At 39.0% G+C, this 27,354-nt stretch overlaps 1 long non-coding RNA gene across 6 annotated transcripts in view; it reads right to left on the bottom strand.

The window, feature by feature from the left end:
* LOC146654524 (uncharacterized) overlaps nucleotides 1–20,323 on the bottom strand; it is a 62,344-nt gene extending 42,021 nt beyond the window's left edge. For 5 of the 6 annotated variants that reach the window (XR_014914771.1, XR_014914768.1, XR_014914769.1 and 2 more), the window contains exons 1-3: nucleotides 20,255–20,323; nucleotides 5,206–5,287; nucleotides 1,830–1,949 (exon numbers count right to left, since the gene is read on the bottom strand). This is a non-coding gene — a long non-coding RNA (uncharacterized LOC146654524). The remainder of the gene's footprint in view (nucleotides 1–1,829; nucleotides 1,950–5,205; nucleotides 5,288–20,254) is intronic. The other variant, XR_014914767.1, reaches the window with a different exon arrangement.
* Nucleotides 20,324–27,354: the final 7,031 nt, after the last annotated feature.

The following is a 27,354-nucleotide window of genomic DNA, read 5'->3' as shown; positions in this document are numbered from 1 at the left end:
ACAGTCCAAAAACCTGATTCTTAGGTTGTTCTGTGATTCTAAATTCTAAACAGGTGTTAATGTGAGTGCTAATGGTTTTGTGTTTCTCTGTGTTAGCAGAGTACATGTAAGAAAATGGATGGATCTAAAAGTGTAAATTATCCGTGTTTCCTCATTATGCTGATAGGAAGTATAATCACTGTGTTACATTTCCTTCCGAGTAATTTCTTTTTCTATTTATTTTTATTACAAATGCAATTCATAGAGGACAGGACTGGCACAATGGTACACTGTAGCTTAAGGGTACTTGGAATTTAAGCTCCTGGTCTGTTGCAATTCACAAAAATCATGAAGTGTCTTATTTTTCCTTTTAGTGGTTTATGACAGTGGTCTTGATTTCCACCTTGTGGAAGTGCCACAGGGACCATGTGCTGATTTTGCATTTCAGCTACTTTTAATACTGTATGGATTTCATTTAAAATCCGAATATCAATCTAATGCCTCATGTGTATTTAAATGCCATCTACTGTCATACAGCGTGACCCCCATCCAAAAGTTTCATGCCACTCAATTAGAAAAGGTCACCAGGACACTGTTCCAGCTTCATTCAGTTTTCATTCAAGCATGTTTCAATTTTGCACTTACTCTCTCTTTATTTCCCCCAGTATTTACTTTCATAAGAAGTGCAAAAATGTCACCGGAATAATAATTCTAGCCAGGAATTGAACTGCAGAGATGCCAGATTATTAAGAGCAGGTGCGCTTGGAAAATTAAAGATTTCACCTTGCACATGTAGGAAGATAATGGATTTAGAAAGCACCATAAAATGTTCAGTTAACCCTTAAACGCATGGGATGTTTTCTGACATTATTAGAATTTCATCACATCTGCAATTAGATTTGCTAGATTAGAGCATAAATTAAAATCACATTGCTTGAAATATGTTGTGGTTGTTAAAAATTTGCATAATTTTTTAAAGGTTTGTTAATATTAAGTGTAGAGGTAGATTTGTATGATGTACTTTTCCTGCTTACAGGCAATTGTGACTTGGAATAAATCTGCTAACCAAAATCAGTGTAGATGGGATCAGTAAAAGAGAGTGTACTTTTGAGATCTTCTGGGTCCACATATTAGAAATAAGGCCTGAAAAAACTATATATCTTTAAAAGTCGAGTCAGTTAATAAAATACAGCTTCCTTATTAGTCTATATTGAATAGAATAGAATAGAATTCAACTTTATTGTCATTGCACATGTCACAGGTACAAGGCAATGAAATGCAGTTTGCATCTATCCAGAAGTGCTTTAGCCATGATATAGATATATTACAATATATATTAGCAATAATATAGATATGTAAGTATATTACAGAAATGGGTCTATTATGGTATGTTATAATGTACACGGTATGAAGTATGTTATGAATATGCTATAACTATAACTATGTACAGGCTGTAGTGAGTACAAGCTATGTACAGGCTATGAACAGGACATATATATGAAAAACTATACAGAAATATGAGATATACAGCTGTACAGAAATTTGAACTATGTAGGTTATAAACAGTTGTAGAATTAAAAATGATCATATTGTACAGAATGATTGTTTACACAGAATTATACAGTAGTGCAGTTAAGATAAGTGACATATGTGGATAATTTCTACAGAGGCTATATAAAGTGCTAGTGGTTGTGAGTGGTGGTTCAGTCTATGTTATTATTGTGTGTATGAGGGTACAGTTGTCCATTGTGTGTGTAGGTGGTTGTGGGTGTGTGTATGTCCAGTCCATGTGTTAACGTGGGTCAGATGTCAGGAGGCAGAGTTCAGGAGTCTGACAGCTGTTCCGGTACCTGGTGGTCTTAGTCCGGAGGCTCCTGTAGCGCCTCCCAGAGGACAGGAGGGTGAAGAGTCCATGTGATGGGTGACTGGGGTCTTTGATGATTTTCCCAGCCCTTTTCAGACATCGCCTCCTGTAGATGTCCACAACAGCCATGTACCAGTTTTGCTTTTTATTTATAAATGTTAAAGAAACTGATTCATAAATAAATCTTTACTAGCAGTGCTGTTGTCATCAAAGCCCTCCAGCATCATGGGAAACGCAGCTCTAAACTAAACCCGTAATCATCTGCAGCTCCATCTTCTTACTGTGATGACTATCCAAACAAACACTCCCCTCTGTCATTCTGACTGGGTATAGGCAACCTAACAGTGAGCTCAATGCTACTGGTTACTTGCAAATTTTAATACTTTGTTGGTAACATTTAAAAACAACGATCTTATTATATTTGACATTTCACCACTTCATTATTAAAGACATATAGTACCACAGAGTTTCTTTTTTTTTTATAAAAAAGGAAATATATTATAATGAAGTGTTGGTTGTATGCGTGCATTTAAAGGTTAAGTCTAAATGAACTCTTTTGTTGTATCACAGCTGAAACTCAAGTAAACAATCGGCAGTAACAGAAATAAGTCAAAAGTCTGGTAGCATTCTAGTTTATATTTGAACTGCAAATTGGTCTCAAACTTGGTTAAAAAATGTGTGAACAAAGCAAACAGCAAGTTGCAGCTGTGTCAGCCAGGGTCCCCGAGTGCCTAGCTAACAAAGAGGAGGTTATTATTTTAAAAGTACAAAAATACAACTGCACAAAGCAGATGTTCAGGTGTGTAAGGATAATGACAGCATCCTAACCTGCTGTTGCAGGTTTTAATCATATGCAAGAGAGAAGGGAAATGCATGTAAATTGGAGGGTGTTGTGACAAATCAATATCAGTGGCATTGTTCGTCTTATGCCACAGCTGTGCTGATCACAGCAGCATGGGACAGAAATGATTTATACTTGTGAGTACTTGCTAACCACGTTTTCTGTGCGATGATGCACATATGTTTTGTTTAGAACAACAGTGGTATCATTGTGTTAAAGTGCTAGGTGTTAGTTTAAACATATGATTCATTTTGTGAAATTTAATTTCATAGTCCTTGAGCACATATTATGTAATCCAGCCCTGTTTAATCAGAGCTAGTTCTGTCATGCGATGGTTATGGTTGGTTTAAGGCTATCATTATACAGTTTGGGATGTTGTAATTATACCTGAATATAGCCTCTTAAGCAGTAAGTAAGAGTTGGGTCCATGTAAGGTGAAATGTGCTATCCATTGCATTCACTCCACCTACATGGTAACATCTGCACATAAGGCATGAATTGAAATAAACTGCTTATCTCAACTCTATGCACATTTAATTAGACAGGTTCTTAAATGATTTATTACAGGAAATGTAATGAGCTCTGAAAACTCTAAGATTCCCAAATGCACATTCTTGGATCCTACATTCATTGAAGCATCCCAACAGAACATCTAATTTTTACAGTAAACTCTTTCTGTCATTTAACACTCAGGATACAGTGACTGTAATATTGTATCACATACATTCACTGTCCACTTTGTTAGGTACAACTGTTCATTATTATGTTCATGCATTTACTGCTTGTTAATGCAAATATTTGATGGGAATATCAGATGGCAGAAACTCAGTACATGTAGTTATGTAGATGATTACATGCTAAAGTTCAAACTGAGTGGTCTACTGAGTGAAGAAAGGTGACATATTTGACTTTGATATGGTTGCTTGTGCCCCACAGAGTAGTCTGAGTATATCTTAATCTTCTGATCTGTAAACACTGGACATGGTTTCTGCACAATCAGAGGATACAAAAGCCGGTCCAAAAAAGACAAAAATACTCAGTGATCTGCAGTTCTTTGGGCAAAAATATCTCGTTGATGCAAGAGGTCAGAGGAGAATGGCCACACTGCCTCGAGCTAATGAGAAGGTAACAGTAACTTAAATAGCCACTTGTTTTATTCAGTGTATGCAGAAGAATGACTGATGCAGAAGAACTACTCTGAACACAGAGCACATCAAACCTGAAAGCAGATGGGCTACAGCAGAAGGTTGGAAAATGTTTTCTTGGCCTGATGAGTCTTAGTTTCTGATGCAACAATTGGATGGTAAGGTAAGAAATTAACACAACGCATTTCAAATGAATAAGTTAATTCCCTTAGCATTAACTAAACATCATTTAAACAACACAGTCTGACCAGAGTGTTGTTGCTTACTATGTCCACCCCTATATCGCTTTCAAAGCTCAAATCGTCTGAACCTGGTTTCTTGAACGTGACAGTAAATTTATGATCGCCACTGTTTCCACAACTCAATGCAACAGAGCATCTTAAATTTTTGCTATGAAGAATTATAGAAAAGGGGATTGAATTATTGTATTAGAGTGATAAGTTTTTGTCTTGTACCAATTGCTGTCTGTCTTTTGAAATAGATTAAATGCTATTGAGCACAATATGCTTTCACGAATGTGACTGTATTCTTGGAGATTTATGACTCCCAGTGTGTCCTTGAAGTCTGTATAATAGTAATTGTGTACGGATTTGAATGTCATTGGCATGTCACTTCCCCAGGAATAATCTCCTGTATGCGTGCTGGGATCTGAGAAGACTGACAGTTACTGCAAACCCTTCATTATTTGCACTGCACGTACAGTTTCATGTTTATCTTTGTGTTTGTACATAGCTAAAACCGTGCAATAGCAGGTGACAGCTAAATATAAGTTTTCCATGTAGTAAGGTGAATGGCTCAGTTTGTGACAGACATATATTTGGATGTGGTTGAAAAACTAAAAGCAAGTGTGTCTTTCAATGAGCTTACTGAGAACCCATTTGGATTTGAACAAATTTTGAATTAGAAAATATCAGAATTTAAATTTAAAATTACACCTGAAAAATCTTACATATATGCAAGAAGGCAGACATTAAATACTTCAAGATGACAAACTGCTGACTTCCCTTATGAGACACCCAGAGCAACATAGTTTAATAGAGTCTAAGTTAAAAGACCAAAAATGCTTTTGTAAAAATAAAGCTGACATGCTGCTGACCCACATTGATATGTAGGAAACCCAGAAGAATGTCAAGACTTTTTCAGGAACCTTTAGTTTCCAGTTTGCATAGGTCAGAACAATGTAGAACAATTAAATATTTTTCATCTAAGAGATGTAGGAGTCTTGAGGAAGGCAATAGATCCATTCATTTATGTACTTTAAACACAACTTCTCCATCTCAGGTGAAAGGTCATCTCCTGCATCTGTAACACCACACCTTTTACCAGCTACACAAAACCACAGCTGGCATTCTTTTCAGGCTCTTTTCCATTCTCACCTCTGAGGCGAAAAGGCTGTTCTTCACTGCTCTAAAAGATGCCCCTTCTGAACTCTCCCCTCCAAGCTCTCTACCGTGTGATCTGCAAATAGACACAACAAAACAGTCTTGTGACAAGAGCAAAAAATATTTTGTGGTTGGGTGGTACCCACTACTAACCACGTTAAAAGGTTGAAGTTAGCTATAGCTGCTAAATTTATCAGAATAAACAACAGCAGAGCATGTTTGTGCAGAGCGCTAACTTGGCTAAAAAGAGCTGAAGGGCAACCCTGCTTTCCTGTGGACCTGGATCTGAAAGGACAGCAGCTGAAGTGAATCACAGTGCTTCCTTGAACCACATAGTAGTAAGCTACCAGGGCACAGCGTAGCTTTTAATACAGATGACTAAGAAATTTAGAAGAAATCAACGTATATGCAACAAGTTGTTTCATTTATTTTACAGCTGTAATGCTTTTGTTCCAGAGTGTTAGTCTGGAACAAAGTCTTCTGGTTGCTATGCTAACCCCTAACTTATAACAATCGTTATTAACTTGGCATCGTTATTCATACATGGGAGGAAATTTGAGGTAATTCAGGGATCCTGCCACAAATGTCCTTTGTTCTTAGTGAACACATGTTCAACCACATGTTACAGAGAAAAAAAAAAAACACACACACACACACTCCTACAGGCACACAATCTCTCTGTTTACCCCACACACATGCATACTCTGTTTGGTCTTAGTCTTCATTTAGATTTTTGTGTTTATGCTCATTCCTTTTGTAAATAATTACCTCTGATACATACTGGTTAGATTAATGTTGTATAGGAGTGAATGCTGCCAACCTCTGCTATGCGGAACTGTCAAATCCTTCAGCCTCACTGGCCATTGAGATGTAACAATGATTGGATTAATTTAATTATTAACCAGTTTTAAATCAATAGTCTAATGTGTTTTATGGGACTGATTAAACTAATAACTTATATTGATTTCCAGGTGATTTTGATGATTTTAATTATTTATTAGAGTCCTGCAAATTAATAGTTAATCTTCTGAGATCAGGTTAATTGTTTCATTGGTTTTTCTTCATGCCCCGATTAAGTTCCTTCTTATTCACAAGGTTGATAAATACAACAGAAGCCCCAACATTAATGTTACTGCTGCCCTTGTGAGGCACAGGGATAATGAAGGTAGATAATAACCCGATACAGAAAAACACCACACTCCAAAGGATAACAATGCCTAAGAGCAACCTATCAGCCAACCTCAAATCTGTTAACATAGACACAGTCCAGATAACTAGATATCCCAGCAAAGGCCATGTTGGGACATGGTAATCATTTTACTATCCTGGACTGGTGGCCACACGATAAACCTTTGGATCAACCCTGACTGAAAGAATAAAAGAAAAACCTTTTTGTGAAACACTATCTTGAGTTATAAGGACCAAATTACATAAAGTACATAATCAACCATACAGTCAGACATTTGTTTAAACATACACACATATGCGCAAATAGTTGCAAACTATGTCTGAGGAAAAAGGGAAAAAGATAAAGGGAAAGCTAAGCTACAAAAGCTAGTTTTCAGTACACGTTTAAAACAAATAACAGAGTCAGCAGACCCGACTGACTCAGGAAGGCTATTCCACAGTTTGTGTGCAATAACCTCAAAAGCACGATCAACCCTGGTTTAAAAATCAGAGTGAGGGACAGTTAGGAACTTAGGAGACCCTGGTGAGAGCATTGGAAAGGCCGGCTGCTGTGATAAAGTTTCAGAAGCTCTGCTAGCAGGGGCCTGTCCATGCAGAGCTTTTTGAATTTCACTGGAAGCCAGTGAAGCAAGAATAGGTTTGGAAAGGTGGGAGAAAGTGCAGTGGGAGACCACACAGCAAGTGGCCGGGGTGGATTTAAACCAAGACATATACACTCAACAAAAATATAAACGCAACACCTTTGTTACTGCTCCCATTCCCCATGGGATGGACGTAGAGACCTAAAATTCATTCCAGATACACAATATAACCATCCCTCCCAAACAGTGGTCACAAATCAGTCCAAATGTGTGGTAGTGGGCACATCTGCCATATTGAGATAATCCATCCCACCTCACAGGTGTGCCACATCAGGATGCTGATCTGACATCATGAGTAGTGCACAGGTGTACCTCAGACTGCCCACAACAAAAGGCCACCCTGGAATGTGCAGTTTTTTGCGCTATTGGGGGTCTGGGGACCCAGAACCGGTCAGTATCTGGTGTGACCACCATTTGCCTCATGCAGTGCAACACATCGTCGCATGGAGTCTATCAGATTGTCAATTGTGGCCTGTGGAATGTTGGTCCACTCCACTTCAATGGCTGTGCGAGGTTGTTGGATATTCGTGGGAACTGGTACACGCTGTCGTATACGCCGGTCAAGCACATCCCGAACATGCTCAATGGGTGACATGTCCGGTGAGTATGCTGGCCATGCAAGAACTGGGACATTCTCAGCTGCCATCTGCCCTGAACAATGTGAACCATGATTCATCCGTGAAGCGCACACCTCTCCAACGTGCCAGACGCCATCGAATGTGAGCATTTGCCCACACAAGTCTGTTACGGCGACGAGCTGGAGTCAGGTCAAGACCCCGATGAGGACGACGGGCATGCAGTTGAGCGTCCCTGAGACGGTTTCTGACAGTTTTTGCAGAAATTGTTTGGTTGTGCAAACCAATTGTTCCAGCAGCTGTCTGGGTGGCTGGTCTCAGACGATCTTGGAGGTGAACCTGCTGGATGTGGAGGTCCTGGGCTGGTGTGGTTACACGAGGTCTGCGGTTGTGAGGCCGGTTGGATGTGCTGCCATATTCTCTGAAACGCCTGTGGAGACGGCTTATGGTTGAGAAATGAACATTCAATGCACGGGCGACAGATCTGGTTGACATTCCTGCTGTCAGCATGCCAATTGCACGCTCCCTCATTGCTTGTGGCATCTGTGGCATTTTGCTGTGAGACAAAACTGCACATTCCAGGGTGGCCTTTTGTTGTGGGCAGTCTGAGGTACACCTGTGCACTACTCATGATGTCAGATCAGCATCCTGATGTGGCACACCTGTGAGGTGGGATGGATTATCTCAATATGGCAGATGTGCCCACTACCACACATTTGGACTGATTTGTGACCACTGTTTGGGAGGGATGGTTATATTGTGTATCTGGAATGAATTTTAGGTCTCTACGTCCATCCCATGGGGAATGGGAGCAGTAACAAAGGTGTTGCGTTTATATTTTTGTTGAGTGTATTTGCACAGATACTTGTCCTTTTATATTTATATGTATATTTATACCTGTATGTATTTTCCACATTATAATGTGCTCTTAAAATCCTTTAATTTTCTCAAAAATGGACAGCGCGCCTTATAATCTGATGCGCCAAAAAATGTTTTAGTACGACTTTAGTAAGCTACGAAGCCACACCGCTTGATGGATTGTCGGATAATTACAGCTACTGTAGTCAGGAGCCTCGAGGACTCGGAGTAATCTGGGTCCAAAACTCCGTCCCAAAGTCAAACGAACAATGCAGCATCACTGAGATTTAAAAACTGTACCTGGTGTAACAATTAAGTTTAACATCCAGGCATCCATGAAAACAGAATTTATCAAATTTAACAGAGTTAGAAGTTAGTAGGAAGTTCGCTTGCTAGTTTCCACCTAAACATTATATAGCATGTTCTGATTGAGAGATTTCTGAAAAAATTAAGACGTACAGCTCTGCTACCACTTCCAACATAAATAAAGACAGAAAACTAAACAGCAGTGACATTTGCAGGGTTACTGAAGTTGGGCTAGCTGGTATATAATGATTTGCTATGTGATCGCTAGCGACACAGCTATGTTAGCATAACATGAATACAGTGAAGCTGGAGCATGAACACTTAACTTTTATCAAGTGGAAAAAAGTAACTTAAATAGACCCGTTCATCAACAGTACGGCTTTGGAATCTGGTGCACCATATGGTCCGAAAAATACAGTATATCTATATATTTATCTTAATATTTCTTTAACACTGTTTCTATACTCATTTTATATGAGTTCTTGATGTTTGTTGTATATTTGCTGCTATGACAGCTCCGTTTCCCTCTGGGATGAATAAAGTCTCTCTGATTCTGAGTACATATAATTAACTCTATTTTGCTTTAATATGTTGATATGGTTCAGTGTAAATAAGTAAAATTTATTCATTTAGCACTTTTCACAGAAAAAAAAAAATCACAAAGCGCTTCACAACAAAACCAGAAATACAACATATGATAACAATATAAAACAATCAAATATAAAACAATGAAAACATAAAACAAAAATATTAAAGATTTTCTGTGTAACATTGTGTTCAGCTGCATTTTAAAAGTATCGGTGGAGTCGGTACAGTGTAAAGACAGTGAAAGACAATTCCACAACTTAGCTGCCACTGCCTCAAAATCCCCACGAGTTTTGAATGGAGTACGTGGGGGCAGCACCAACCTCTGACCTGAAGACCTAAAAGTTCGGAAAGAAGGTTGAGGTTTCAGCAGGTCAGAGATATACTGGGAAGCTTCACCATGTAGGGCAAAAATTTTGAAGTGAATCCTGGAAGTATGTTTCTTCTAGGTTTATAACCAAACTTCACAGTGTATATCCCATCTTAAAAATCAGTTATTATTAACCTTAAATAAACTTGTAATATCTGGTGCGTCGTAATGATATCAAAGCCCACATACTTAACGTGTTAGGCACTTTATACATCACACAACACCACCAGAAGGCATGGCAACAAATAACCAGCAGAAAAAAACCTCAAAACAAAACAAACAAACAAAAAAACAAGAAGCAGAAGAACCACGACTTTATTCAGTCACTTTGAGATTATATGAAGAGGCAGAAGCAACTGAGACGGCCTAAATCCACAGAAGAACTTTGGCAAGGGCCTTAGACTGTATACAAAAGACAAAGCCAACACTGGTGCTTGGATTCCCATTTTGAGCTCGAGCTGAGCATTTTGGCCACAGAAACGGAATGCGATGAGCTTGGATCAGAATGTGAAACTGTGATAATGCATACTTTTAGAAAAGTGACTTGTCAATCACAATGCAGCCACATTCTATATCACGCACACCTTTATCATTTAGTTTAACTGTACATAAGGTCGGGATATACACCAACAAACATGTGCAGCATTTAAAGAAGACTTGAAAACTGCAAATGAGACCATCAACTGAAAGAAAGGTCAAAAATCAAGTGAGAAGCAGAAAAGTTTTTCTTAGATTTCTGCACAGCTTTTGCAACCACAAGACGTTCTCACTGCTCGCTGTTTAAAAACATTATTTATTTTATGCAATCTTTCATGATAAAAAAAATACCTTCTGAGTACTGTAAAAAGTGTACCTATATGAGATGATCCTATGTGTATATGTTTAAATCCATTTACTGCACACTGTATTGTTTTGAAAACTCCCTTGCTTTACCTTTATTCCCTTAAACATTTGCTGAGTACTGAATGTGTCCTTGCTTCCTTTTGATAAAACAAGTTTCATTTGGTTACACCGTCAACCTTTTTGAGTGGTTTAAAAAAAAAAAAAAAAAGCACAGTGTTGTTATTTTATTCACAGTAATTACAGGAGGCAGACAGGTCTGGGCAGTGTCAGTCACCTTCCATGACCTCTTTAAACTCGGTCCCCGCAGTTTCCACAACAGTCAAATAGCCATTAATCCAGCAGCCAAATCTCACTCGAACAAAACAACATGACGTACAGAGCTTACTGTGTATTCAATCAGTTCTGCTTGAGCATGAATTATGCTTTATCCACGTTATATCTTCTCAATCACATCTGAGGCAGCCCAACGCTTCTAAGACAAGAACCGTCAATTGCTTGGCTTGCTTACATAATATAAAACAAGAAGCTCAAAGTTAAAACTAAACAGCTGAGCAATTCCTAACCTAATCAACAAAGCAAATTTATCTTAGTCCGATCTAAGTCCATTATCAGCATGAAGCTAACAACAGCTGCTCTGTTGTAATGAAAATCTTAATTACACACATTAATTATGCTGGGATGAATGCAAGAGAAATGATATATAAGCCATTATCATCAAAATCATTTGAACCATGCAGACATAATGGACCCATGCACTACATGCAGATGATTGGAAATGTGCAATACTTAAAACTGAATTTGTTTTACATAGATCCCCGTTGAGGAGACAAAAGGCCTCCTGAAGACTCAAGCCTGAGCTTTATTTCTATCAGTCTTCACCTTCGCCCATGATGGGATTTTTATCTTGAGGCCTGAGGGAGGGATCTGTTTGAATAGAATGTGGACAAGCCCTGAGATAGCCTGCTATTACCACCACCCAACTCCACAACAACCATCAATCTCTGCAAGTTTCACTGTTTACATGCAGGACAGCAAAACAGTCATGAATCATTGCAGTTTAGGATGCAGTTAGAGAGAAATGAGGTTACCCACCCCCTTTGCCGATCACCCGGACACTGCTAATCAAGCTCTGTGGTGGATGCTCTGTCAGTGACTGGAGTATCTTGCAGACCTTATACCCAACAGTGTTCATCCTGATTGCAATCACGTGCCCCGGCTTTGTCTCTCCCAAGCTCCGAGTCTCAGAGACCTTCGTGATTTCTTCTGCCGCTTCTTTACAAAATGTCAGATATACCCAGCCTGTCTGATTTCCCACTCTGACTCCAAAGCCATCCCAATTCATTTTCTGTAACAGCAAAAGATTGCTGGGTTTCTACAATGTAACCCTGATGAGATAGGTTAGCAGTTTTGCACCATCAGGGAATAATCTTTTCTTTTTGTGTCTCCCAACTCAGATTTCTTTATAATAATTTGTTTGTGATAATGGAACCCCACGCATGAAATCCCAAGTTCACATGTGAAATAAATTCTCTGTCATGTGCCACAAAATATCATAAAAGTGTGTTTGACATTGTTATATGACAGAAAAGACAAGATTGAATGAAGGTTACAAAAGAAAGAGAGGCAATGTTTTCCTGGTTCTTAGGCACTCACGCAAGAGCACACAGACAACCAGGTGCTGGATTTTACTGAGCAATGGATTACCATTAGAAACAGGTTTGCCAGGACTTTAATTAATTTCGTTTACTTATATTGGAAATGCAATGCTGGTTTCATTGGCAATTCATCATACAATAATTATATCAGAGGCTAATGATTCAAGCGGAAACAAGGATATGTATGAGAAGAGGGATTGGCAAATGCTAGCAGAGCGCTGACAACAGGCTTAATAATAATGATGATAATAATAATAATAACAAAAAAAAAAAAGCACATTAGAGGAGTCAGTCTATTTCGGGTCACCTTGGATGCTCTATTCATATGCCACAAACAGTACCTAAAGTAATTTAAAAAACAAAGGTTTTACTCACCATGATGTATGTTTGGCAATGTAGCAGAGATGTTTTGTTTACAACAACAAATAATCATTATAATATGAAATTTGGAGTACCAGTTTATAAGAGCAGTGTGTAGGGACGGTACCTTGCTCAGGGGTACCTCAGGGTAGCCGTTCAGTGGAGTCGAACCCCCGACCTTCCGATCATGGGGCCACCACTCTACCTACTGAGCTATCCCTGCCCCACATTAGGATATATATTTTGAAAGGTGGAAATATATGCCATCACAACTTGGATATCACTAATGTGCATGAGGAATACAGCCATTTGATGTTTTAAATTTGCTCTTAATTAGTACAGAAGCATACAGAAAGGTATTTGGAGAAGCTCTACAGAGATGAGTAATTTTGAAGTTAGGTCCGTATCATATAGGCTGTAATAAATATAAATCAAAGAAACATCAGGTGCAAGGCCAAATATTCATGCACAAAAACAATATGTAAAGTCTACTGTTTATTCTTAATAACTTAATAGTATTTTACTCCTTACATTAGCAGTCCCCAACCCCTGGGCCTCGGACCTGTACCGGTCCGTGAGTCGTTTGGTACCGGGCTGCGAGAGTTGAGGCTCACGTGTGAAATGTATGGTTTTCAGGGTTTTTATCGGTTTTCAGCGTTATTTTGTTATCGTTTTTATCGTTAACTCGGTTTTCCTGGGTCTTTTCACATGTGTTATGAATAAATCTTCTTTTTTTCAGTACCGGTACTAGTTTTATTTTGTTGTATTTATCCGCGACACCTTAAAGGCCGGTCCGTGAAAATAATGTCGGGCATAAACCGGTCCGTGGCGCCAAAAAGGTTGGGGACCGCTGCCTTACATTGTAAAAATAGGCACATGATAGACATGGAGGCAGTTTACAGTTTTTTGGAAATCAAAAAATCTCTGGAAACTTGATCTGCTCCACCTCTCTTTTCTTTAAAAGCAGGATTTTAGACAGTGGACTCCTAAGTATTTACCAATAATTTGTACTAAAACTTCTATTTTTCAGTTTTATCACTCTTATTCCTTTATCTTTGTAGCTGCCTTCTGCTTTATTCATTCATCATTTCACGATTCCTTGTCTTCAAGCCTTGAATCTGTGAAACATACAAGCAGATTGAGTAATTAATAGAAAGATTATAATGTTTGGGTGGAGTTTTTCTGTCAGTTCACTTCATGCTTCAGCAGTGAGATGTTAGTGTGCACACTGTGACACAGAATGACTGAGCCCAGAGGCTAGAGCAAAGGGGCACCGTGGGACTAAAAAGTTTGATTACGGTTTAATCTGCTGAATATAAATTAGAATTTCAATGGAATATTCCAACATTTAAACTACGTTATAAAAAGAACTACTTTCCATTGGCTGTATATTCTTAGGCAGTTGCTCAAATCAAATTATAAATTACTTTAATCCTGCTGTGTGGATACGCCAGAGTAAATAAATTTGTGTAAAAAGGTTCTGTTGTCATTGATAAACATCCTCTGAATTAGGCAAAAAGCACATAAACCTTCCTTCAAAGGACTGCAAGGGAGTCTGGTTTCGAATTTTACACATTACTGGAAATGCAAACGTGACTTATTTGTTTTCTCCGTAGGAAGCAAAAGAGAACATCATTACCTTTATCTCTGTATACGAAGTTTTGATGCTCTAAATATATCCCATCATAAATGACTTTAGTACATTATTTATCTTGCCTTCCCTAATTGCTGTGGTTTGTTCACAGCAGGAGGAAGAGTGAAAGCCAGCGCACCACTGCTTTTTTAGATCACTGCAGGGATTGACTACGGCTCATTATGCAGGGGAAAGCAAATCATTTCTAATGATTTTCAAAACAAAACTGACACTGAACATTATGCCATTATTTTTAGGTCTCCACTCTCCATCTTAGATTTTAGCTGAATCTACCTCTGCTGAGGCTGTAATTAACAGTAATCATTCATTTTCTGTCAGCTGTAACAAACCAACTGTACAACTGGTCTCCACCTTCTGAGCTTTTTTCATTGCTTTATTTCAAGTGACTTGCATTTCCTAATTTCATTCTCACATCTTATACTGTCTGCTCTGCATCTTGCTGAACAAATAGTTTTCCCATTTAGAACAATAGTGCTTTTATTAAGCCTTTAACCAACCCAACTGCTTATTTATGTGTTTTCTGTATAAATACACATTTGCATATCACATTTATAGCAAACACACCATTCACCATACTGTGAGCTCAGTCAAGCAAAACAATGCAAAACTTTCCTTTGGAGAATGAAATAAACATGAGCCGAGCCATTATTAGTGCGGTGTCTGACACCATAGTATATTTGCGCAATGATTTGTTGCTATATGAAAGACAATCACAGTGCCCCTGTCCTTCTATTGTTTACTTTGTAGCTTCAAATTGGCTTAGTTTGCTTTGTTTAAAAGAATGCTGTAATGAGGACCTATTTTAAATGTAAATCTTTGAATTTACATTTATAGTACATCTTTATTACTCAAAGAGAATATTAAAATTAATATTTATCACCCATTTATTTCAGCTTATATATTACATTTTAGTTGATTGGGGTAATTTCAATGTCTAACCAAACTAACTATTAAAATGACATTTATGCTGAAATTCCCCACAAACCACAATGACAGCTTTACATGACTATTCGTCCCAAACCTAAATTCAGCATCAGCAATAAAGTCAGACATTACATTGTATTGAATAGGGCCAGAACCATTAAATATACTGACAATTATAAGAATTACTTGAGTCCCCCAAAAAACTGTTCATTCTTAGGGTGTTGACTGACTGATTTTATCAACTGATCTAGTTTTATATCCAAAAACAAAAAAGCTAAAATAAAAAAGATTGTTACTTTTAATTGAGTTCTTTTCATAAATAAAGGTTAAGTACAGGTTAAACAAAAGAGGTCTAACAAATTTATTATTGTTTCACCAGAGCGGCACTCCATTTACAATGTCCACTTAGGCTGTCAGAGGATGATGGACTAATTTTCTCCCTCTGATTCTTTTTATCCTCCCCTGTTACTATTTTTGAATGCTGTCCCATCTGGCCGTTCTTCACAACAATATTTCCCAATGAACTTTCATTTCGTCTGTTGTTAAATAGAAATGAATTTGCTCTCCTTCACAGGTGGGAGGCACACTTAATTGACTCGTGTTAACATCTTCCCATGCCTTGTACACCTGGTCTCTTTCTATATGCACATTTTATCAATGCATTTTATTCTGATGCTGTGATTTGACAGTTAACCCGCTGATGGACAATCGAGTCACAGCAACAAACTGCTCTAAGTTAGATTGTGCATGGAGGCTTGTATTATTTAAATTCACACAGCTTGCGGGCTCAAAAATATATTCAATTTGCCTACGTGCCGAACTACAGAGGTTGCATGTCTGAAATACACATAATAAGGATTTAAAGACATGAATAAATGATTGGAGAAACACAACAAATGCAGATGCTTCCACAGATGCACTGCATGCTACAATTAACAATAAAATTAACATCCAATTATGCTCTGCGGCATAAATAAATTGCTGAACAGGCTCAGCTGATTCTGATTTGTATCAAGAAATCACGAATAAAAGATCTATGTGACTGACTTTTCAAGCACGGGTGAGAGTCGATACAGGCACAAAGACTCAACAGTGGGAACTGCTGTCATATGATTGGTAACTAAAGAGACATCTGCATTTAGATCTATGGGAAATAAAGTAAAGAGGGTTGAAATTTGACAATTCCTTTTCAGGCAGAGAATGTCTAAACAGGATGCAATAAGAATAAGAATATGCATGCAGGAACAGTCCATCAAAAGATTTAGAGGAATTTTATAGTAGGATTTCAGTGCATAAACATTTTATTACAATGATGAATGCACATTTGAGAGTACAATAATGCAAAACTGTAGGCACTTGTGTGCAGGGACTTGGGGAAAAGAAGATGGTCATATAGTCACCCTTCACCATATTCTCCACAAGTGGCGAATGTTTTTATTCACCAAGAGAATGGCGTATATAAGGGCTGAAATGAAGAGCCGTACACCGGTGCACCAGATCTAGAGGTTGAGGGTGGGACTTTGGTATAATGGTTCAGGCCAAGTCACTCTAAATCTGTTATGGAACGGCTGTTTGCAGGCAGGAAAAGGACCCAAAGTGCAGACTCTGGAGACAAACGTGAACTTAAAAAGCTTTAATGCTGAACTCAAAAGGGTAACAAAACTGAGAATACAAAATACACCTACACAGACAGAGCACACAGCAAAATAAGGGTAGATCGCGACACCGACAAACTGAAACACAGGGCTTAAATACATAGAGGGAGCAATCAGGGAACGGGCAACAGGAGGGAAACAGCTGGGGCAAATCAGGCCTAACGAAACTGGGGAAGCAAAACCCGATACATCAACAAAAGACAAGGACCTTCAAAATAAAAGAGGAAACATAACACAGACTGAACTTACAGACACAGACTCACAGGCAGGCACTACAACAGAGGGAACAGAGACGTTGGACCAGGGCAGACACAGACACTGACTGGACACGGGGATATAGCAGACAGGGGAGACAGCAACTAAGGATTACACAGAGACATAAACCATAAGAAAGAACTCTAACAAAGAAACCAAAGACTAGAAATGATAAATAATATAATAAACTCAAAAACCCTGGGTCAACGACCCAGGCATCCTAACAAAATCACTGCAATGTTCACGTTAATTTAATCAACACTTCTCATCAGTGTTGGTCAAGTTACTTGAAAAAGGTAATCAGTAACTAATTACTGATTACTTCCCCAAAAAGGTAATCCCATTACTTTACTGATTACTTATTTTCAAAAGTAATTAATTACTTAGTTACTTCTTAAAAACACGATTTACAACCTGAATAGGTGATAAAGTGATAGATCTTTCAGCCCAATTCTACTTTTTCTGCATAATCCATCATACAAAATGTAATCAAATGGAAAAGTCTCTTTTTAAGACTTGTTTTATTAGTTTTAATCTTTTAACTTTATGCATCAAGCAAAAATTTAATTATATGCAACATTTTCTGACTGGAAGAAATTTGTTTAATATTTAAACCTATTTTCTGCACATTCCAGCACATAAAATAAAATATTTTTTGTGTTTACACTCAGTCTTTCAAATAAATGCAAGTAAAACACAGCAGAAAATAAATATAATCAAAGACTAGCGGTCCTGTTGCTCTATTTTCACCTGTAAAGCAGGAGTGGGGTAGGCGTTTCCTGGTGCAGGTGTGCCGCAGTGGTCAGTTGAAGAATCCGCAAGTTTCTCTGTGAATTTCCCATTACGTCGTAGCGCACTGGGTGTTTGCTCGGACGTTTAGGGGGGGGGTTTGCCGTAAAAAGATGTTTTCCTCCCATGCACAACGGACACTAATGTTTTTGTCAGTTTTTATGGAATCAAACTCAAAGTAAGGTCAGTACTTCCAGGCTTTAAACGCTCCACGCTCATACTCTCTCCTGCACTCGATATATATGATCCACTGTTGATCTACACACAGCTGTTGTCACGAACATCGCACTCGCTTATGTCACTGTCATGAGACATTCTCGCAAAAAAAAAAAAAAAAATCACGGTTTTAGTAACGCAGTAATGTCGCTACCCAATCCGTACCGGAAACCCGATCCGTACCCCGCATGCGCAAATCTCACGTCACTTCCTCTCTTTGCCAACATTGCGACGTTCAATATTTTTAAATGATACAGTTAGCACCCAGTTAGCTCCTAGCATTTCTCAACAGCTTTGCCTCCTTTTCGACTACCGGGACATTTAAACAATGGATAATCTGTATACAAACAAATTCATGCTTTTCTCCTCAACAGAGAGCGTCCCCCGATTGAACAACAGACTTTGTAATATGTCACATGAAGATTCATCAGCCAGATGAAGTGTTTACTGACAATTGACAGTGATAATGGACATCATCATCACTATTCCAGTCAATCCTCTCCACACAGACAAGCATAAAACCACTCGACTATCACTAAATCAAATTTAACACACGTTAGTAATGACGCTAATTCAGTTTACAATAGGGTTCATTCGCTCGGTCAGCAGGTGGGGAGTAAATTGCCATTAAACGAAACAGAAGAAGAAGAAAACATGTGCACATGCGCGGTATGGATGGGGTTGACCCGATTTGTACGGGCGGACTGTGTACATGCGCAGTAAGGATCGGGGAGTCCTGATCCGTAACTATCTTTTTATTTTTCGTTTTTGTCTTCATTATATTGAAATGTTTCATTATTGCAAAATTTTTAAGAAGTACTTATTATTCTTAACATCTTAACAGATACTCTGACCCGTAACTATCGTAAAATGCTTCGACCGGAAGTAGAAGCCTTTCGCACATGCGTGGTACCAATCGGGTTTCCGGTAGGGATCGGGTAGTGACAAGTAACGCAGCGTTCCTACGGGAAAGTAACGGTAATCTAATTACCGTTTTAGCAATAGTAATCCCTTATTTTACTCGTTACTTGAAAAAAGTAATCGGATTACAGTAATGCGTTACTGCCCATCTCTGCTTCTGATGCAACATAAGGTGTCAGTACTTTGATGGAAATAATGAGTATACACCAACTGGCCACCTTGTTGCTTGCTAGTACTGTGCTTGTACACCCTTGGCCTCAGAACAGCCTTGCCCCTTTGTGGCATAGATTCAATGAGGTGCCGGAAACATTTGTCAAAGATTTTGTTCATACTGAGATGGTAGCACACAGCTGCTGCAGATTTGTTGTACATCCACACTGTCAGTTTTCCATTTCACCACATGGCAAGGCACTCTTGGATTAAGATCTGGTGACTGTGGAGGCCACTTAGGTATTGTAAATCAACTGTCACGTTCAAGGAACCAGTTTGAGATTCTATCCTATTGGACGCAGCCATAAAAAGATGGGTCCACTGTTGTAAACAATGGATGGGCATGGTCAGCAAAACTAATCAGGTAGGCTGTGCATGTAAATCATACTTAGTTGGTGCTAGAGGGCCCAAAGTGTTTCTTGCTTCCCCCACACTATTATGCCACTACTACCTGATTCATGGATACAAGGTAGGTTGAATTAAGCCATCATGAATTGGCTCTATGAATTAAAATTGAACTGAACTCAATTTCTCACACACTCAGACCAGCCTCTGTAGCACCTGTTGCACACTTGGATTAAAATGAATTGAAACCAGTGTGGCTTTGTGAGTTCGCCTTTACTGCATCTGCAAATATATACATGGACATAGCACAGCGTTACACACTTTTGCAGTCTCACACAACTCTTATAGGCGCACTGCCTTATGGGTAGTCTTTAAACTCAAATAACTAATATTTCTTACAGGGTAACAATGAAATAAACATAAACAAAAGATAGTGTGATCCACCAGTCTATATCTGCTGTGATTACAGCCCGGTACAGGTATAAATCCACAAAAGTGCCACAAGTTTTCCGCACAAACTAATGAATTAGATCTAGCTGCTAATCGTTAGCATCACGGCTAATTCACATCGCTACCAATAACTTATACACTAATGACACATAGTGGGGATTAACGACCAACTTTCCCACATTCTCTGCAACCCCGTGGACTCATCTTACATTTTAAGTTATTTACCATCTTGTATCTGCTTACCTGCAAATATATACATGGACATAGCACAACGTTACACACTTTTGCAGTCTCACACAACTCTTATAGGCGCACTGCCTTATGGGTAGTGGCTGGGCTTATTTACTCCCGCTAGAGCTGCTCATTTTAGGGGATACTCCCTCTTGTGGTGTAACAGAGGAATAACTATGCTTCCTGCACTATGTCATTTTTGGAGACTGGGGCACACATTATTTTACCACAATCAAAGAAAATACAGATTTGAACAATCAGACCATTTAACTAACTATAATATTGTAACTAGAGATTATGGGGGGTGTCCTGTTTTGTCCACAATGTCTTTCTTGTCCTTACACACCAACAACCATGCCACATTTAAATTTTCTTCAAAATTTTAAAATTGTACTCAGCTTGAATCATAAAAAAGCAGGAAAATAAAAAGTTATCTCTATTTTCTGTTGCCTACATTGTAGAGGGTGACTTTGCCTCTAAACAGGAAAATGAGCACAGTCAGAGGTCAAAGTGGAATTCAGCAGGTGGGGGTACTGGCCCAGTAATTTAATGGCTCAGTGTTGGGAAAAGAATCACAACTCACAATAATTTCTGGTGAGAGCTGCAGTAGATTTTCTGATCAGCTGATTCTGCAGCTCTTTGTGGATGTACACAACTAAACTCTACACCAGGGGTTGGCAACCCTAGGCACACGTGCCAGCCGTGGCACGCAAAGGGTTAACTGATGGCACGACCATAGCTGGACTGGCCATCGGGCATACCGGGCATTTGAAAAGTGGGCCGATGGTGATTTTCTGTTTTTATGGGCCGATGAGTTTTTTTTGTAACAGTATAAATAATGAAAGGTGGTGGATTGGCCAGATGCTGGCCGGTGTGTAAAAATAACTCAGTTGTTTGGTGGTGGCTATGGCGGAGCTTCCACAGATTCAGTAACATTAGCAAGTGGTGGAGGCCAGCAGGTGGATGAGAGAAAGGGGAGGCAAAAGGAGAGACCCGAGGTGGGGCGGTCCAAGTGTCAGGTGAACTGAACTTCAGGTAAGAAGTTATGACCTGCAGTCTATCTGGGTCAGATATAAACCAGTTTAGGTGGAGTTTATTTTCGTTGTTCTGAGTTTTTACAGAACAACGAAACTGCGTACTAGCTAGCATGACGGAGTTTCTATACAGCTGGGTGGGTGCTATGCTGTTACTGATAGTGAACTTTATTTATTTCTAAGGTTAGTTAGTAGAGTTGCCACTGTCCCATAAAAAGATGTAATCGTCCCGTATTCAGAGAAAATATTACGCGTTTTGTATTCAGCTAGAATGGAAAAAGACACAAAGCTGGAGTTATTCTGTCGTTACGCTGCACAGCTGTTTCTTCTTCTCATTCTCTCCCCCTCCTTACCCTGTTGCTACTTCAATCATGAAACTGATCAATGATCAGCTGTTCTCTCTTGTTTTTTTATCGCTCACTTTGCGCCAGAAAGAGGAAACCACCGGATGTCGCGTTAAACAACAGCAGCATGTTTAAGCTTGATAAGCAGTTGTTAGAATTTATTTAATATTAATTTCTAGTATCAGCTGATGTTTGCTGGAGCCACAGCTGTAAAAGCTGCTGGTTATGATATCGGTTTGGATATGTGGTGAGAGGGGAAACATGAAGATGTAACCAGGAGATGTCCTTACTGAATCATCAGAGCTGGACAGGTGATGGAGAAACAGGTTTACCTTTTAGGTGACATGGATGAGTTGAAGGGAAGTTATAAGGGAAGGAAGAAATACACGGATACATACGTAGAATCGAGACAGAATTCACAATGCGTTTTTGGGACTTTCAGGTGTTTGGACCAATTAATGCAAGTTAATGCAACATAATAACCAAATTAATGCAACATCGAAGCAGCTGGAATCCATAGCTGTGCGTGTTCACAGAGCTTGCATTTTCACCTGCTGGACATCACTACCTGACAAGTTTAACTGTCTTCAGAACATTGCAGAGGCCTTATTGACATATTCGGTTCTACATGTCTGTGTGAGCAGATTTTCTCTCACATGAGTGTCCTCAGGTAGCCGTCTGAATGCTGGACACTCGGAGACCTGTGTCTCTGAGTGGGAGACCAGAAATCAGATTAACATGTGTATTGTATAGGAATTTCTTTTACTTATGTATTAATCACATTATTTTGTTGTATAATGCCTTGGTGCCACTGGATTTTAACATGTCTGACACTCATACAGTAAGATAAATGATGGGGGTGTAGTAAGGAAGTTGGGGGAAGCAGACAACTCCACAGGAAGGATCTTTTGTCTCTGTGAGGACTCTGGGAGGTAGCAAGGGAGTGTGAACCTTAAGGTGTGAAACAGCTGTGTACTGCCTTTTGTTCCTGAAGAAGGTATTTAACTGAGAGCCATGTTAGGCTCGGGAGACTCTGCTGACCATCTGCCCCGCGGTCATGTAGGCTCTCCACAAGCTTGGTTGTCTGTTCTTTGTGTGTTTTGATTAAAGAAAGTTAGCTACCGCTCACCGCTCGTCTGCAGGCTTTATTTAATGGAAAACTTCCACAACAGTATTAACAGACATGCCATATTGGCTCAGTTTATTTTTCTTATCATTGTTGTGAGGAGACCATAAATAGCATTTGCATTTTCTGTTGTACAGTTCATTTGCTGTTATGGAGTTCTTTTTATGGATAAAAAGTATATATTTTTTGTTTCAAAATAGCTGATAACTTCGCTGATAGCTGCCAACATCTGCGAGAAAATATAATTCTATAAAGTGGTTCTATATAGTGTGTAACTGTGCCATATGATTGCAATCATATGGCACAGTGACTTCTGAGGAAATTTTAGATGGCACTCGTCATCAGAAAGGTTGCCTACCCCTGCTCTACACGATGTCAGCAGATATTTCATGAGTTGTGCTGACTGATTTCTATCCTCTACACTGACAGTACACTGTTTATGCTCTCATATTCTAGATGCAATAAAGTTGGTCTGAAGGTGGAATTCAGTGACTGAATTTAAGCATCAGCTTAAATGCTAATTTATATTTGCTATCCTTTATGTAACCTTTCCCTGACTGTGAAAGCAGCAGTCCAACACACTGTTCTTCACTTTAAACCCATCACAGTACAGCAAACTAACCTGTTTATCCTGCACTAACCTGTTTTTATTCAACCTTTAAATAACACAGTTAGTCTAACTCAGTTTCTTTTGCAGCACTTTTCACAATCTGAAAAAACTTACAGGCCCAAAATCTGATTTAGAAACATAACGACTTACATGTAAGCTTTACATTTCCAGTTTATCAAACACCACTGAGCAGTCTTCACCTTTAAATCTAACAGTGTGTTTAGCTAGAAACACACTGTGCAACATACTGCACACAATTTGTGTTTGCTGATATTTGTTAAACCGATATAAACACTACATTTGAAATTACCTGCCACCTAAAAAACGTAACTCCCTTTATGCTCAGTTGTCTTCTGTAGATATGCTGAAGTACTTACGGACATCCCCTGGAGATTAATACACGGACAGGACTGAATTTCATGTGTTATTGTTTAGCCTCAAATTGGATTGATGTTTGAAGGCTGGCAGTTTAATGAAATAATAACTCCCCTCAGATGTGTTAAACCAAAAGTAACAAACCTGTTACTTTTCTGATGACAACAATGCGGAAAATACAGATATTTTTTTAACTCTTTTCTTTCATGCATGAATTATGACAACCTCAATTAGGATTTTTTTCTTAAGTATTTTTATTCATCTTCAGGCATGAAAAGATGAATAAAATTACTGATTATGGTTGTCATAATTCATGCATGACAAGGTTAAATAACAATAATTCTAATGAAACACGTCATACATCTATATTAACATTAAACGAACAGTGGGTGGCAGGGTATGGAGTGACACATCAGTGGTGGTTTATGTGCAAGTATACGGTGGCCCTGAGAGGCCAAACGGACTGCAAATTAAGAAAACACCAGCAATAAGAAAAAAATGGCCTGTATTTATATAGCGCTTTACTAGTCCCTAAGGACCCCAAAGTGCTTTACATATTCAGTCATCCACCCATTCACACACAGGTGATGGTAAGCTACATTGTAGCTGACAGAGGCGAGGCTGCCGAACACTGGCGCCACCAGGCCCTCTGACCACCACCAGTAGGCAACGGGTGAAGTGTCTTGCCCAAGGACACAACGACCGAGACTGTCCAAGCCGGGGCTCGAACCGGCAACCTTCCGATTACAAGGCGAACTGCCAACTCTTGAGCCACGATCGCCCCCACAAAACACTGCAAACGCACACAAAACACAACAGAAATAGGAAAGATGACAACGGGAATAGGAAAAACGAAAACAGAAATAGGAAAAAACACAAGTTAAGTGTTTCTGGGGAGACAATAACCCGACGGACCAGTTGCAGGAATCAAAATATGCTAAGAATTGTGCTGGGAGACACTTTAAAGAAGTGGAGGATCTATCGGTTTTGTGAGGAAAGAAAAAATGAGAGGTAAGAGTGTTAGCCTAACTATTATCATCAGTATTATATGAATCATGATAAAACATGCCTACCATGTTTTGGGTTCCTGCAACTGGTCCGTCGGGTTATTGTCTCCTCAGAAAAACTTAACTTGTGTTTTTTCCTATTTCTGTTTTCGTTTTTCAAATTTCCATTGTTTTTTGTGTGCTTTTGCTGTGTTTTTCTTATTGCTGGTATTTTCTTAAGTTGTAGTCCGTTTGGCTTCTCAGGGCCGCCGTAAGTATACCATCAACACTGACACAAATACAAGAAAAGAGCCTTTGAACAGCTGTCCACTGTAGTGACCACTGTGCGTGAAAGGGTTCAAATGTAGGGAGTAAAAGTAAAGAGGAGTCTGAAAAATAAATACTCAAGTAAAGTACACTTAGCTGAAAATTCTACTTTGTTACTGTACTTCATTACTTCCCACTTCTGAACAGGAGTACCGATTCAACAAGGGGACTATAAGATTTAACCTTTGCAGTCAATAGGTTTGAAATCTAATGTGAGAATTTTGATTGATATGTTAGTGACTGAATGAACTCTCCACCAACATTATCCAAACATCAGTCAAGATAACTAAGGAGAGCAGCATGCCACACGATGACCTAACACTTGCTAAGGCACTATTTATTTTTTCTAAAAAAGGCTAAGGTACTGTATTCATTTTTCCTTTGATTTCCCACTTTTTGAATATATCTGAAGAGATAAGTTTCAGAATAATATTTATGACACCGATGTGATTTAAAGTAAAGTGTTAAGGTGAAGGGCAAAAAGGACCTCCAAACCTCCATATCAGGTTAAAAACCTGAGTGGGAGTTTAATTTGTCTTCCAGTGCTCTGAGGAGCCACAGTATAAATGAGAAGGTAAGGAGAAAAAAAAAACCTGAAGCATTTATTTTTGATTGGCTATCTGTATATCACGGGTCTTTAAAATGAACATCAATTTCATCTCATCTATTGCTTGACAGAACTTAAATTGGATCCCAAAGAGAATAATATGATAGAAATGAAATCAACATTTCCATTTTTTGCTTCTCTGCCACCTATCAGAGTTGTTGATTCAATGACTAAAGACACATTTTATTTAAAATTGCAGGAACATACTTGGAAAACTTTTCAAATCAAAATTCAAACAAGTCTCACAGAAATGTCATGTGCTCAGCAGTTATTCACAGCTGTTATCATAAATGTCTAACAACGTCTGAGTTGAAATAGAAAGGCTCATTACTTTCATGCCGCTGGCTTGTAAACTGCATACCAATTGTAATGTTCTTTTCTTCTGTTTTCATCCTGTTAGAGCATTTTAACAGCTTGGCATTTCCTTTTGAACAAACACCATTTTATGTAGATTCTAATTTCAATAAACTGCAGTGCACAGTGATGGCACTTACTCTATTATAAAACTATACCCTTATTTCCTACACAATTAACCTTGGGCTGATGCTAATTTAAGCCTTCAGTGCCCACAAGATTCTTCCTGGAAATTATTTGTAAACAGAACCATAAAGCTGTAGAGATTCAAGAGCAACGGAATATGTATGTATACATTTTGTTTTTTCAAATCCCCCGGGTTTGCATTGTTCTTTGTTATTTTGCTGCACATATGAGAAGTGCACTCATTGCCTAGCCTCTATAATAACTGGTCTATAATTGGAAGCAGATGCAACACTCAGACTATTACACTGTTTAATTTTTAGACTTTTTGCATCTTCTGTATGTGATTGAATATATAATTATTTATATATAATTTTCTGTATAGTGTATGTGTGTGTGCTAGCAACAGTGTCTAATGAATATTCAGAGGAGATATTCTGCAGAACTGTCCCTCAGGAATCGGCTTGTTGTTGCACACATGGGAGGCTTGCAATACACCTTGACTACACTTGTCACACAGGGTTAGAGACTGACTGGTCTCTGGGGAAAAATGTATATTCCTCAATCACTTGAGGTTACTTGTGGTCACTTGGTGAAATACATTGCAAACAGGGATACAGTACTGGCCTGAAAGCCAACTTGCAATTGCTGTGGTCATTAACAGTTTGGCCATATCACCTGTAATTTGTATGGAACTCACCAATGATCCTCAAACCCAAAAGGAATAATAACCCACAAAAAGAAATAAACAGTCTCAAATTTTTATGTATATGAAGGATTGGCCTCACTGTGATATTCAGTAATTTATTTTACACAAAGTACATAACAACTGATTTATTTGTAGATGATCACTTATGTTTAGTATTATTTTATAATGGGGTGCCCTCGGCCTGGGGCTCGGTCACTCTGGCGCAGCTGGCTGCCGGCGGAGCTCACGGACACGTCACTGCAACCCCCCCTGGCTTCTGCTCCGTGGCTGATGAGTGACCCCTCATCTGGGACTCTCCTCAGCTCTTCTTGGGATAATGGCGCGGCTGCCCCTCTGTTGGTCTTCCATGGTCTCTTGTGTTCTGGGGGCCTCTGGATGTCTGGAGTTTTGATCTCCTCCATACCTGCTTCATGCCCTGGAGGACGGGGCTGTGGCCCCCCCACACCCTCTAGCAGATCATTACATGAAGGAACCTTTTAAATACAAGCGCGCTCATGCTCACAGGTGTACACACGGG

This window comes from Rhamphochromis longiceps, linkage group LG14 (assembly GCF_057381845.1).
Source record: "Rhamphochromis longiceps isolate RC_006_pf linkage group LG14, R_longiceps_female_GT1.1, whole genome shotgun sequence".
Classification (NCBI taxonomy): domain Eukaryota; kingdom Metazoa; phylum Chordata; class Actinopteri; order Cichliformes; family Cichlidae; genus Rhamphochromis; species Rhamphochromis longiceps.
This window is presented reverse-complemented; position numbering and strand designations above follow the sequence as displayed.